Source organism: Papilio machaon, chromosome 13 (genome assembly GCF_912999745.1).
Source record: "Papilio machaon chromosome 13, ilPapMach1.1, whole genome shotgun sequence".
Lineage (NCBI taxonomy): Eukaryota > Metazoa > Arthropoda > Insecta > Lepidoptera > Papilionidae > Papilio > Papilio machaon.
In genome coordinates this window covers 5989190-6002923 of record NC_059998.1, presented here as the reverse complement: position 1 = coordinate 6002923, position 13734 = coordinate 5989190, and the positions used below count along the sequence as shown (strand labels likewise).

Here is a 13734-nt window from a genome sequence, read left to right as displayed (position 1 = left end):
ACACAACGCTATCTTTTATCTTTATATTATATTAAAATATTTTTATCTAGCAGTTGTCCGTGAATTCGTTCGCGCGTAATTGAAAAATCTAGTAACAAATATAGTCTATGTCACCCAGGTACAGAGTAGCTTCCCAACAGTGAAAGAGTTTTTCCAAATCGGTTCGTTAGTTTCGTAGCCTATTTTATGCAAACAAACAATGAAATCTTTCCTCTTTATAATTATTGGTATAGATATAAATATATGGACATTGTAATTTTTATTTAAACGTAATAAATATGAAGTAACATTCGAAAGATTATCACAAAATGTAATTTATTACATAAATAATTTCTGTTAATTAATCTTCGGATCAGTTTAAATGATTGATTATTGAGGTTGGCCGTAATGGATTTAACGGGTTCTTACTAGACCAATTTTATATAGTTACATTAAAGTTAGATTTGTCTTTTACAGACGCGTATTATCTTAAATAACTTAAAAGGCTCATACATATTTACTGCTCCCTGAGTGCCTTACATTATGCGTAAAGCCTTAATCTCCTTTAAACCTTGGTCTACGCCAGTCAAAGTACACATAAAACACAATAAATTTTCCTTTAAAAGCTCCTTGAGGTATTTTTAATATGAGATTTTGTCATAACATGGTTTTTAGATTAATATGAGTTTTTACTAAAGGTTTTTTGGAATTAGCTGAACACGGAAAGCGTTGCATAATCTTCATAATCAAAATAATAAAACGGGATCAACTTTTTAAAGGCATAAACTTTCTCTGGCGTCTTCAAAATATCTACCTAAAAAAAATCTGTCCAGTGGTTTAGGTACACATAGGCGACAAACGTAGAAACGTTGACTTTTTATTTGTATATATATATATTTTTTAGTGTAACTTTGTTCATTATTTACGTATTTTAATAACACAACGCGGTCGATACGCACTCGGTAGAAGAACAGTGGTGTTATTGACAAAGTATATTAATTAATATGATGAAGGGTATTGTTTGTTAATAGCGTAATCCAATACTGTATCTGACGCGTGAATTTATGTAGCGGCAGTGTCTACCTACTGTAATTAATTACCAAATCAGTAACTTTTTTTTGCCAAAATAAAGTAACCAAGTATTTGTTTGAAGGTATCTCCAGAACGGTTCAATGGATCTCAATTAAATTTGGCACATATGTAGATCATAGTCTGGAAGAACACATACTCTACTTATTACATTTTTTTTTATTCCGCGCTGACGGATTTGCGTGCAAAAGATAGTTTTTTAGATAATTTACGTAATTCGAAAATAATGAATGCCTTCCGATTAATTCGATTGCAAATCTTCAGTCCTGGAAGTAACACGTTAAAGTGAATAGAAGGTTTTTTTACTTATTTCCAAACGTGTAATTATGTACTAATATCGTAAAGAGGACAGATTCGATTGTTTGTATATTTGCATTGAATAGGCTCCTAAACTACTGAACCGATTTGATTTTTTTTTTCAATGTAAGATTTATTAGTTTTATTTTTATTCCGAATTTCTCGTTTAAGGTTAATCAGTCCAGCCTTTGAAGTAAATAATTTGTTTGTCGACAAAGTTTACGGGACAAATTAAATTGTTGACGGTGACAAAGACCTCGTTTAGATTTAAAGGGGACTGTTTGTAACCTTTCCAAATTAATTTGTATAAGCTTAGACCAGATATTCCCAAACTTTTGCCACAGGGTGACTGTTGCTGTATTTCTTTAACAATTTGTGAACATTTAACATTATTTCCCACATTCGTAAATTCCCGTTGGATCTACCTTGGGCTCCAGAGAACCTGGAGCACTTTGGGAATTACTGGCAGCTTGATTTTTTTTGCCACCTACTCGCCTGATTTGTTTATTCATACGGAATTCTTAGTGGCCAGTCACATGTTAATTAATTCAATGAGTTCTAAGTATAAAATTAGGTTTAAGGTAAAGGTAAAGGTAAAGGATTTTGTTGAAATTATTGATATTTTATTAATATTATTTTCAGTGTCAGGTAAATAACCTGAAAGGCTCATAAAAAAGTGGTAAAGTGCTTATATAATACGTAAAACTCTGATCCCTGAGGGATGCTATTCGGTTTCGACTCCGGTGAAAGTACAAACACAATAAATTACACTTTTATGAACTTACAGGCCACTGTTTGTGACGAGTTAATTTGTTTATTTTGCCCGTTTATTTAACCTTTAAACATATATAATGTTTGCTGATTATATTATTAGAGTAAGAAAATAACTATGTTATTTAATTCATTACGATGGGAATAACATTTTTGGATGTGGTTGACCGAATACTGTGGAAGGCACTGGATTAGGCCTATTTCTAGCAGATGTATGCTCAGTTTTTTGGATATAGGAGAAGTAAAAGAGTCTAGTATATAAATTTATGTTATCATCTCTAGGTTATAAGCGTAAAAGCTAATTTATTTCAATAAAATGTGTGCAATATTCTGTGTAAAATTTTATTATTTTATTTTGTCTTTTGAAATTTCAAATGAACACAGCATTAAAGTACTGTGACAGTCAGGTTTAGCTGGATTCACAATTGTGCAATCTGCAGTAAAGCTGTCGGATTTTGTGCGGTTGTTATAAAGCGCTAGTTGCTGAAAATCTTTATATTTGACGTTTGTGAGACTTTGAGACACGCTTAAACTGAATTGTAAGCCTTTTTCTTGTTATAAACAAACATACATTGTGCTATAACACTATGTTATAGTAATAATTTGAGAAAATTGTAATCTTCAAGTTATCATTAGACCATAAATTACGACAATAAGTTAGGAATTGTAATTATTAAAGAGTTTTTTTTTTTCAAAGCAATAAAGAAGAAAGATAGATAATAAATTTTAAGGACTCATATTTTAAGTGAAGATTCAGAAGTGTAGAATAAAAATAATAGAAATAATAAAATTAATTAAAAAAAATGCGTGGCAAAGAACCTTGAAGTGTCGGTAAATATTTATTTAGTCGGCATCATTCTAGGCTGGGGAGTGAATAGTGTTGTTAAGCAATTGTTTGTCAGATAAGAGATGTACATAGACTTCTTTATTTGCTTACTTAAGCAGGCATAAAGACATTTGACATAATATAACATCACTATGCTACTATATCAATTTAATTTCTTCTATATGTTTTATTTGTTATGAATAATAAAAAATATGTAACAGTAGACAGGACAACACGAACCCAATTGTAATCCATGACTTTTAAACACTTGGTAACAAATCTATTTTTACAGACGTAGACGCGCTTGAGAATTGAGAAGTGACATTGGTTTGCTATTGATGTTTGCTCAACTGATGATTATCATAAAAGTATTTGCAATGTTTCGAATGTCCGCTCTATGAGTATTTTATTTGACTCTCTTTGAATAAGCGTTGTTTGCGCACTTGAAACGTTTGTGGTGGTCGTTTTTTATCGGCCCTAAGTTTCAGGTCGCAATGTCAAAGCGCCGCGCGTATTTGCGAATGGTTTACCGTTTTAGGGTTTTTTCTTTAGTTCATTTTGTCAGAAACGACAGTGAATTTTGTCTTTATTTATAATTTTTCTATTTTAAATTAAGGCATTTTAGATAACTTGTGGAATTGTGTTATTTTTAGAACGTTTTGTGATATACAATTTCATCAAGTCATATTTACTATGTGACTAAGAATTAAAAAGATTAATTTTATGTTTATTGCATTGGACTTCTTCCAACGTAAAAAAATATTAATGCCATGTGATTTATGTATTCTCTCTATGTGAGTTTCATAAACATCAATATTTAATCGATACGAAAACGAAAATAGACCTGGAAATTAGATAATTGCCGTTTTATTTAAAGGTCACTTAGGCTTGGCGTCCACCAGGGATTTTTCGTCGCGCAGCGATAGAAAGCAAATATAAAAATCGTAATATTCTACATCATAATAATTTTTTTTGTACAATGTATTACAGACAATCAAACTTATCACATCCAATAAGCTATTGCAGTGGTCGCTATGACAATATGCGATTTTTTGCCACAGGTTTGAAAAACGATAAACGCTGAGCGCCTAGCCTAATGTTAACGGCAGAATATCGAAAAAAACCTTACCTTACTTTACTTTAAGGTCAACCCTGACGGCATATATTCTACCATTAACACAACAACCGTATTTACATATCTAAGGCCAGGTTAAATCAAGATACATGATTCCTATCAGTATCTTTCGAGATGATTAAAAATAATGTTTACAGTTTTTTTTTCACAATATCAAGACGGTTTTGTCTTATAGAGTTTCTATTGAAATGTACAGTGTTCAGAAATTGTTTCCCGTTGGGCCGATCGAATGCGTATAATCAATGGGCCCGACGGGCAAAAATCCCATTGGGACGTTTGATCGATAGGTCGATCAGATAATCTAGAAAATGACGAATAAAGAAAAGTAAAGGGTAAAAAATGTCTTCATCAATTTTATGACACGAACGTGAAAACATATTTTCGTATTTTTTTAATAAAATAAAATATAAAAACACTTTTAACGTACCAAATAAGTTTAATAAAATAGAACGATTTCTTTTCCCTAATTAACCGTACGTCCTTTTTGTTAAAAGTAGGAAGTAGCTTTATCTCGAAGGTCGCTTCCACTTTATCTGTTACAGATTCGACTAAACCTTGTATTTTTATTTACAACGATAATAGTTGGAAAAGAAACAGATGTAACCTTTAAATTCGTCCCTTTCTTAGATAATCTTTAACATAATGTTGACAAGACATTAAACTTTTCTGTGGCTTTACACTACAAAAATGCTTGTAAGAATATTTATATCTCTTATATCTCTTTTTTAAGAGAATGACAGGGACCACTTTAGATATACATTCATTGTAGGTTCAGACTGACGGCCATCAATGTTATGGTTGTCATGATTTTAAGTCATAGAAGAGACAAAGTGTTATCATTGTTGGACAACTTTATTTAACAGATCCGAATCTTTGATTGTGTTAATTTTCAACGACTCGCTTCAAAAGATATTTAATTGATTTAATTTACTTCCTAATATTATGAAAGTGAAAGATCAGATAAATTGATGTTTATTTCTATATCATTTCAGAACGGCTACACTGATCTGGATGAATTTTTGAATACATATAGAACATAGTCTGTTATAGTACTTGGACTAAATCGTCGGTTCGAATCCTTTGTGTCCCATCTCTTAGTACAAGTTTAAATATAATTAATAAAAATATGATTGGTTATATATTTGAAATTTTGCGTTTTACCTTTTGCTATCGCTTCTAATTTTAATTCTGTATTGTATAGCTTTGTTCTTATTTTTTATTATTGGATACTAATGAAAGTGTTATTTGCTTACTATTTTACTGTCACATCTTGAATTCTATTTAAAGGTAAACGATGACTATGTTATGTTTCTTGTTAGTTTATACTCTGATTAACTTCTAAGTCTAATCGAGAGTGAGAAGGACAGAAAGATGATGATGATGTTGATGATAGTCTTCACAAAAATTAAAAGAGATGTTAACACATTTTAGTACTTTACATATGTTTTAAGAAAGTTTACGAAAGCGTACGTAGGTAATTCGGTGCATAGCAAATATCATGACAATGACTTGTAGTATTAAAAAAAAATGTAAATCAAATCTGGTATATGGCGTTCGTGTAAATTATATGCTATCGTAAAAAATTAATTACTCCTTCTCTTGAACAAAATCCATAAACTAACGGAGCGAAAATGAAGTTCACGGATACCGCCGTAAAATTTCATAACCGACTTGTATATAGTGCGTTTGTGCTCTGAATAATTTATCCATTTCACTCATTACTCGAAGGGAAGGGTTCCTATGCCAAAAAAGTCTGAACTCTACCGAAAAGTTTATTTTATGTTTCAACTTTTTCGTTGTAGAATAAAAGTGCATTTATTGTTTAACAAGTTTTTTTTGTTCACAAATTATTTGTAGAATATTTTTTTTTTATTTCAATTTGTTTAGTTGCTGGGAATATTACCAGCTACCAAAATTACGACACCAAGGCGTGGCGACTTCTCTGTGAGTTTGTATTGTCAAAACACTTTTAAAAAAATTGTTATTTTATGTTACTCTGCGTAGATTACAATGTTTTGAATCAAGTATTACGGAGGCTTAATTTCACGGTATACAAATATAAAAAAATAATGTATTTACCAAAAATTAAGATAAAGTTTTTATATACGGTAACAGTTGTACTACGTAAGATACAAAACAAATCAGCATCTAAACACCAGGTAGACGAAAACACTTAAGTAAACTATCGAATAAAAATTGTATATCGTTCATCGACCTGAAGTTCGTACGGAACGTGTGTAAACAAGATGTGATAATGAACCCAGTATGCGTTGACCCTGCGATAACGTATCTCCAGTGCAGCAGATGCAATCGGAAGTGCCCATTGTGGTCAACACTATCAGCGCAAAACAGCTGGAGTATATAATTTAAAATGATTCGAAATAAATTCGACGCATAAAACTAACAAGGTTGTCTAATGACCCGAATAGGAATAGTACTGAATGAGGTCGTGAACTAATTAGATATAAGTGCATTTTGTCAATTAATTTATATCATTATTTTTTATTAAAGTTGTGTAAAGAATAACTTAAGTATGATGACAAAACATGCATGAGATTTTTAATGATTTGTAAATATTGTTAAAGGTTTTTTTTTAATGAGGTCTTTTAAAGATTCCTTATTATATATAGGAAAGTGTGATTGTATGTGTATCTTTTGATTTGTAAAAAAAAAAAGACGAAAGTCATGCGAACTCAAAGTACAATGCCATTAACTGATGTTACGATTTTTGATGCTAAAGAAAATAAATCTTTGATTGATTTCGCCTTCCCCACTGAATCAAAGATTGTTTGAAAATTGTTCTCGCTTTCAAGTCGAACCTATTCAAAGAAATTTCGTGTTATTAAGGAGACATTATTACAAAAAACGTAAACAATGTTTTCTGGAAGCTAAAAAATACGATTTTTTTTTCTTGAAGTAGTATTTTTTTTTTTAAAGTATATATTATTTATTATTACAAACAAAATAAAAAATATAATTACATTTTTCTTTCTACGTTATGTGAATGTCCAAATGTGAGTTTTATTTTAACAAGAATAAAGTTTTGCTTTACCCAAACAAGTTTTGATTAAACTTTAAGAATTTACCTAACAGGGCGAGACACCTAAAACGTAATTTTCCAGTCTGCAATAAAACTTTAAGTTTGAATTATAGTTCTAACATTTTACTTGAAACCAAGCGTTAAATTAGTGGTAATAAAAAATAATACGTTTATTCATTAATTATTCGTTATAATTTATTCATCAGATTTTTCATCTGATCCATATTAAATGGAATATAAATATTACCCTGTTAAAGTTTGTATAAATTGGTATGTATTCTTAAAAAATAATTACTTGGACTAATATTGTTATCGCGAAAGTGTGGATGAATGGATGAAAATTTGTTACTCTGGAATTCCAGAATGGCTGAAAAGATTTGAATGTAATTTGAAATAGCTATCGGTTACAGTCTGTTATAACGCATAGGCTTCTTATTCAATTTACTTTTTAATTACGAAGTCACAAGCATATCATAATACTTGAAATTTGTCTTGTAGGCGCCTATTTCTAACACCAAGCAGTTATGTCCAAGTATTACTTATGGATCAATTTAAAAGGCGCTGTTTACATGCTGTTTATCTTATGACCTAATGTTTTTTTTATAATAAAAGAAATATTGGTTTGCTCATGTCATTTCGTGGCCCATCACGATTTTATCACAAGGATGTTTTACTGGCTGTTTGTTTTAGCTTTTTTTTATTTGCTTTCACAGATAAAGAAATATTTCTGTACGTACAGATATGTTTGGAATGTGTTTTTAAGTCATGGTAAGCGAAGTTTTTTTTTTTAATTTGAAGTTTGTAACACAGGTACTTGTTATTTTGGGTTGTCTGGCCTCAATTACTAGTGTAATATTATTATTATTTTTAAAATCGATGTTCTATAAATATACGAAGATGAGTGAACGTTGAATAAGTCAGAGATGTTTTTCCAAGCAATTTATGGTGACTGTTCTATGAGATGGGATTACAAATATGCATCTGTTCCCATTATACAGTTTTCTTGTTTGCAGTCCTTGCGTATATAAAATACAGATTAAATCATAACAAACTTTATTACTGTTATGTACTTAACAATATAAATAAACGTCTATTGTAATGAATCACATGGTTCATATATCTTCATGTTTATTTATGTACTGCCATTTGTAAGATAAATATTAGATTAGATTCAACTAGCGGTCGTCCGCGACTTCGTCAGCGCAGAATTAAAGAAGTAGCCTATTATATTTCTGCGTGCATTAGCATCTTTCCATAGATTATCAGGGCCAAATGCGGCCTTGAAGACTGACAGACAGGCAAAAGTTTTGAAAATTGAATTATAGTTATAATTAAAGGAAAATATACACGAAATTTGAACTTTTAGATATTAAAAACATTCACAGACATCTGCAATTGCATATGCATTGCCTACCTTTAATCGGCGGAGGAGGAGACGTACAGAAAGAAAATATTTCCCCTTCCTATGCATTCCATCCATCAAACCCCCTTCCCATCCTTTCTTTATAAGAAATGAGTAGGAAAGGAAAAAGGACTACAATTAGTCCCCTGAAAGAAACATTCATCAGATGAAACGCGGGATAACTTCCACTTCACGCCTGTCTTCTGTGTGGTCATGGTGTTATACCGGACGAACCGATCCATTCATGTAACAGATGTTGTTGTTGCTGGCATCTACCACTGTTAAAAGAGGCGATAGCTAGTTTTGTTATTAACAAATTAATATAATAATGCGATAAAATTAAAGTAATGTCACATTTAAAATGTTACTTTCGCAATAAAATATTAATGACGACGCGACATACCTACTTTAAATAGTTATTATCACTGCTTGAACAAATTGTTATCACCTCGTTAAAGATTTTGTAACGACATCGTTAATGTCGCAGTTTGTAATTTTTTTTACAATTCATTTTTTAAAAAGGAACATATTGCAACAGTTTGATTACGTTCAACGCTTTGTCAGATTTCTTTGTAGATTGGAAACGTAGGTTTCTATTGCCATACATGAACATATATTCTTCTATATGTTTTTTCATATACTTGTGAGAGTGTATTAACAGTGGAACCTCACGACCTGATAGGATTAAGCGGAATTTAAATGATTACAGATTATCAAACAGCCATTAATGGTTATTCTATATATTATAATGGATAGTAAATTGTCCAAACTAAAGCCATTACAAGCCAATTACCGTATTAGAACCAATGTCAAAGTAGCCGTGGGTTTCTGAGACCAAAACATATTGTTATGTTTTTTTTTATATCAAAAGGTGGCAAACGAGCAAGCGGCCATCTGGATTCGCCGAAATAGCGAGGCGACCGTTGCCCATAGACATCCGCAAATGCAGATGCGTTGCCTACCTTTAATCATCGGAGAAGGGGACGCACATAAAGAGGATATTTCTCCTTCCTATGCGTCCCCTACTCCGCCAAGTCCACTTCCCCTTCCCATCTTTTCCTAATAAGAAAAGGGTGGGAAAGGAGAGAGGACTAAAATTAGGCCTCCGGCACCACAATCATCAGACGAAACGAGGAATATTGTTGTTGCGGGATCTACCACTGTTAAATATCTGTTTATCTCTGTTTTGTCAAAGATAATGACAGTGATGATATATTTTCTTTTATACAGATATTTTGGTCTCAGAAACCCACGGTAAGTTTAGACATTATGAAGGAATGATAAATAGGTTTAGCTAAACATATAACCGATTATAAGATTAATTTGTTTCCAAAAATATTTTCGTCATTGTAGCTTTTTCGTCTATTTTTCATTGCCATATGTTTTTTTTATAATTTTTTTTTACAATTTTTTTTTTAGATAATTTATACAATCGCAGATAATATTATTACAATTGAATAAATTTTTAAAATAGCCTTCCATCACGTCTGGGAATTACTTTAATAATTCCATTATGATCCATTACTTGTCAATAATTCTTTTTATATAAATACTAGCCTTTGTCCGCGACTCTGTCTGCGCGGAATTAAAATAATAACAATAAGTAGCCTATGTGTTCTTCAAGATCAGTCTACATCTGTACCAAATTTCATCAAGATCCATTCAGCCGTTTAGAAGATACCTTCAAACAAACATCCATCCATCCAAACATTCGCATTTATGATATTAGTAAGATAAGTAATTTTTTTTATATTTATGATACACCCCGCTATCTATGTTAGTCTCTCCTGTCCCACAGGGTTGGCTGGAAGAGATCGCTTATAGCGATAAGGCCGCCCTTGCGATGTAAATTAGTATTTAGTAATTTTTCTGTATAATTTGTATTAGCAATAAGAGTTAATAAATAAATAAATAAGATTAGTAAGATAACGAAGGATATGTTATCAGTTACTGTTATCGTATATTTAATTTATTTTATTAACGATCGATTTTGAGCGCGTTGATATCGACTGGTTATACCAAATGACGTTATTTTCGTACCATGATATCTGTCTTATACCACAATAGTCGTCAAGGCAACAGACATTCGTGACACGGTTGCGTACCGGATGCAAGATTGTACATAAGATGAAGAGAAAGTTCAAATGCAGTTAGTCATTTTTTTACATATGTATAATTATTTTCAGCTTTTTGAAGTTTTTAATCCATGATTGGAGGACTATCTGCAATCTACCATCTTTGCTGAATACCATATTCTTTTCCATATTCTTTTTATCAACTCTCAATTTTATCATGGGTTTCTGAGATGAAAATACTTGTTTGTTTGTAATGTATTTTACATTGTTACCTCTGTCTTGTCAAAGATAATGACGGATGACGAAATTTTTTATACAGAGATTTTGGGCTCAGACTCGAACGATTAATAAATAATTCCTCTACTTTGTTCTCTTTTTTACAACAAACAATATACAACAACATAATTCACGACGATAACTCGGAGATTGAGATTTTGATCCATTTGGCGCAGTGCTGGCACACCTCTTGCTTCTTCTACATTCATACGAATATATGTACGTCAGTTTTGGGTTCCCTTAATAGCGCCCTTCTTGAGTATTCCTTATTAATCATATTACATCATGGGATAAATACATACATTATAAAGTTGTCTAAAATTAGTACTTTCTCCTTTTCAAAATTTCTCAGATATTTCTTAATTTAATTAGTAATTGGTATATTAATTTACAAGATTTGTCTCATGACGTGAGGGCCGAAGTTAGTATCTTAAGTTTTTCAGCGCAGAATGTTATCAAAAACGTTAGAGCGGAAGGCGAATGCGATGCGCGCATCTCGCTGCTGCTGCCGCTGCCGCATCCCGTTTCGTTCCGTCCTCCAATCGCCTCCGACCTCCGACCAAGAGGACCCCGATGCCTCTGTCCTCCTCAGTCGTACTCAGCGCCTCGCGACGGTCGGACGTGCGCTCGATCTGCGCATACAACTCGCGAGCTTTCGAATTTTTACCTGTGGATTGTTAGTGACATGTGCTGTTGAATTAGTATTTGAGTGGCACACTGGATTGGCGCCGATCACCTGCTCGTCTTGCGAAGTTTCCAGCCAGTATTCAAGGTCGGTGCGCTTTATACTTTGCGAATAGTGATGTGATCGGATGCATTCGGAATGTCACTTGTCCGGTCCTTATGATGATCGGTCAGTTAAGGATTGTTTTGTTAGCGGTGTGATTTATTTCTATGCTCTCTCCTGTCCAGCGGTTCATTGACATCTCGAACTTGGCACTTGAATGTTATTTCTCTGTATGTTTTTCGACCGGTGCGTTGCGTAGGATGTGTTTCTGCGCTCGATTATTGTTTTCAAAACTTATTTAAACTTTTGTATTTTTTTTGGTTTTAAAATTTGTCCTTTTTATTTATATATTTGAATTCATCATCTATACAATGCGGCAGTCAATGTAGATATCAGATATCCTCATCACTAATTCTTTACGTCACTTAAAAGTAAAGGTAAATTACAACCTCAGTCGCATTAAAATCATCAATAACGTATTTTCCAATCAGTTAGTCGATGATCGATCGATGTTTGTATGTTGTATTTTAAACTTTGTTTTATAGCTGCGTTGATTCTTTGTGGTATTTAAAAATCTCCTCTACGGTAAAATAAATGATTTAATTTATTGTATGTATCCATCACTGGCACTTAACAAGAAAGACATTTACCTATTTTTCATCTTAGATTTTTTAAAGATTTTTATTTTTTTGTTTAACAGTCTCTACTTTTAAGTTTTCTTAATTTCAAACTGAAATGTAATTAATTAAATTACACTGCGACATTTCATAGTTTACAATTAAAATTACCTGTAAACATTGTTTGATGTTGTTATCAGAAAGATTTAGACCGTCACTGATACTGACTTATCAACCTTAAAATGATTGTGAAAACGCGATTCACGTATTTCTTCAATTTCGATAGACTTCATGAATAATTCGATAATAAATAAAATGCTAATTATTCATGTTATAAAATAATTCTTGCAACATATTAATTTATTCGTAAATGTATTAGCAACAATTCTGTCATCATAAAAATGCATTAATTATGTCATTAAAAAGTAATTAGTGAAAGAAAATAATATAAATGTTATTTGGTTTTGCTATTTTCTGATTTGCTAATTAAACACTAAATAGGTTCGGTGTTGTAAAGTTTTTAATTGAAACTGAAATACCAAACCGTCATAAAATGTCAGTCTTAATTAAAATAACTGGACAGTTTTAAAATGGAAAACTATTTGTTATTTTTATTCCATTCTTAAACAGTAAATTATGAGCTCTTTTCAATAATACGTTGGAGTGGTCAAATGTTAAGAATGAATGAACAAAGAAGGACGTAACGGTAGTTCTTATGATATATAGGATGTAGTAAGGTGCTAATTTAATTCACCAAACACGTAGACAATACAATGTCATGCCATCTTTCGTTAAAAAAGTACATCATATATATGGAATTTCAAAGACCTACTTAAAGTACGAGTACTGTATTTTATTGGTCAAGTCAACAAGAACCCACTATAGTTTATACACTCGCGAAGTACATTAGCTAGAAAAGGCAAAGTTAACTCTTTGACTATACTTGTAGTTTGTATTATACGTGAAAATAATAGACATTATATTTCTAATTTTTTTCAAACTAGCTGTTGCCCGCGACTCCGTTCGCCCGCAATTAAAAAAAAAACGTAATAACATGTGTTCTTCCAGACTATGATCAACATCTATGCCAAATTTCAAAGAGATACCTTCAAACAAACATCCATCCATCCATCCGAACGTTCGCATTTATAATATTAGTAAGATATGTGTTAGATGTGTCTGTCTAATGATATTTTGTAATGACTAGGCTTAAACCGAGGCTTCATCGAGGTCGACGACATGTCAAGGAGAACGTATCTCTCTATCATTACGATATTTACACACAATGAATTTACGGACATACGTCTATTTCCGTTGCGCATTGAAGGTTTTTTTTTTCTTACGAAAATTGGATACCGTTTTGCGGTAAAACGATTATTCGAAATATACGTATCGGAAACAAGTGTAATAAACCTGAGCATTTATAAGGTTTTTGTAGTAGATTTTCTTTTGAGTAATTTTTCAATGTGCTGTTTTTATAAGGTTTTTTTTTTTATTTTA

The 13734-nt window shown here is 31.8% G+C and overlaps 1 protein-coding gene across 4 annotated transcripts in view; it reads left to right on the top strand.

The window, feature by feature from the left end:
- The first annotated feature begins 11421 nt into the window (after window positions 1–11421).
- Window positions 11422–13734, top strand: part of LOC106710058 (putative polypeptide N-acetylgalactosaminyltransferase 9) — a 104127-nt gene continuing 101814 nt past the window's right edge. For 2 of the 4 annotated variants that reach the window (XM_014502166.2, XM_045680538.1), the window contains exon 1: window positions 11423–11662. The gene's annotated coding sequence lies outside the window, so the exon portion shown is untranslated. Of the gene's footprint in view, window positions 11663–13734 lie in introns of all 4 variants that reach the window. The other 2 variants (XM_014502171.2, XM_014502177.2) reach the window with 2 other exon arrangements.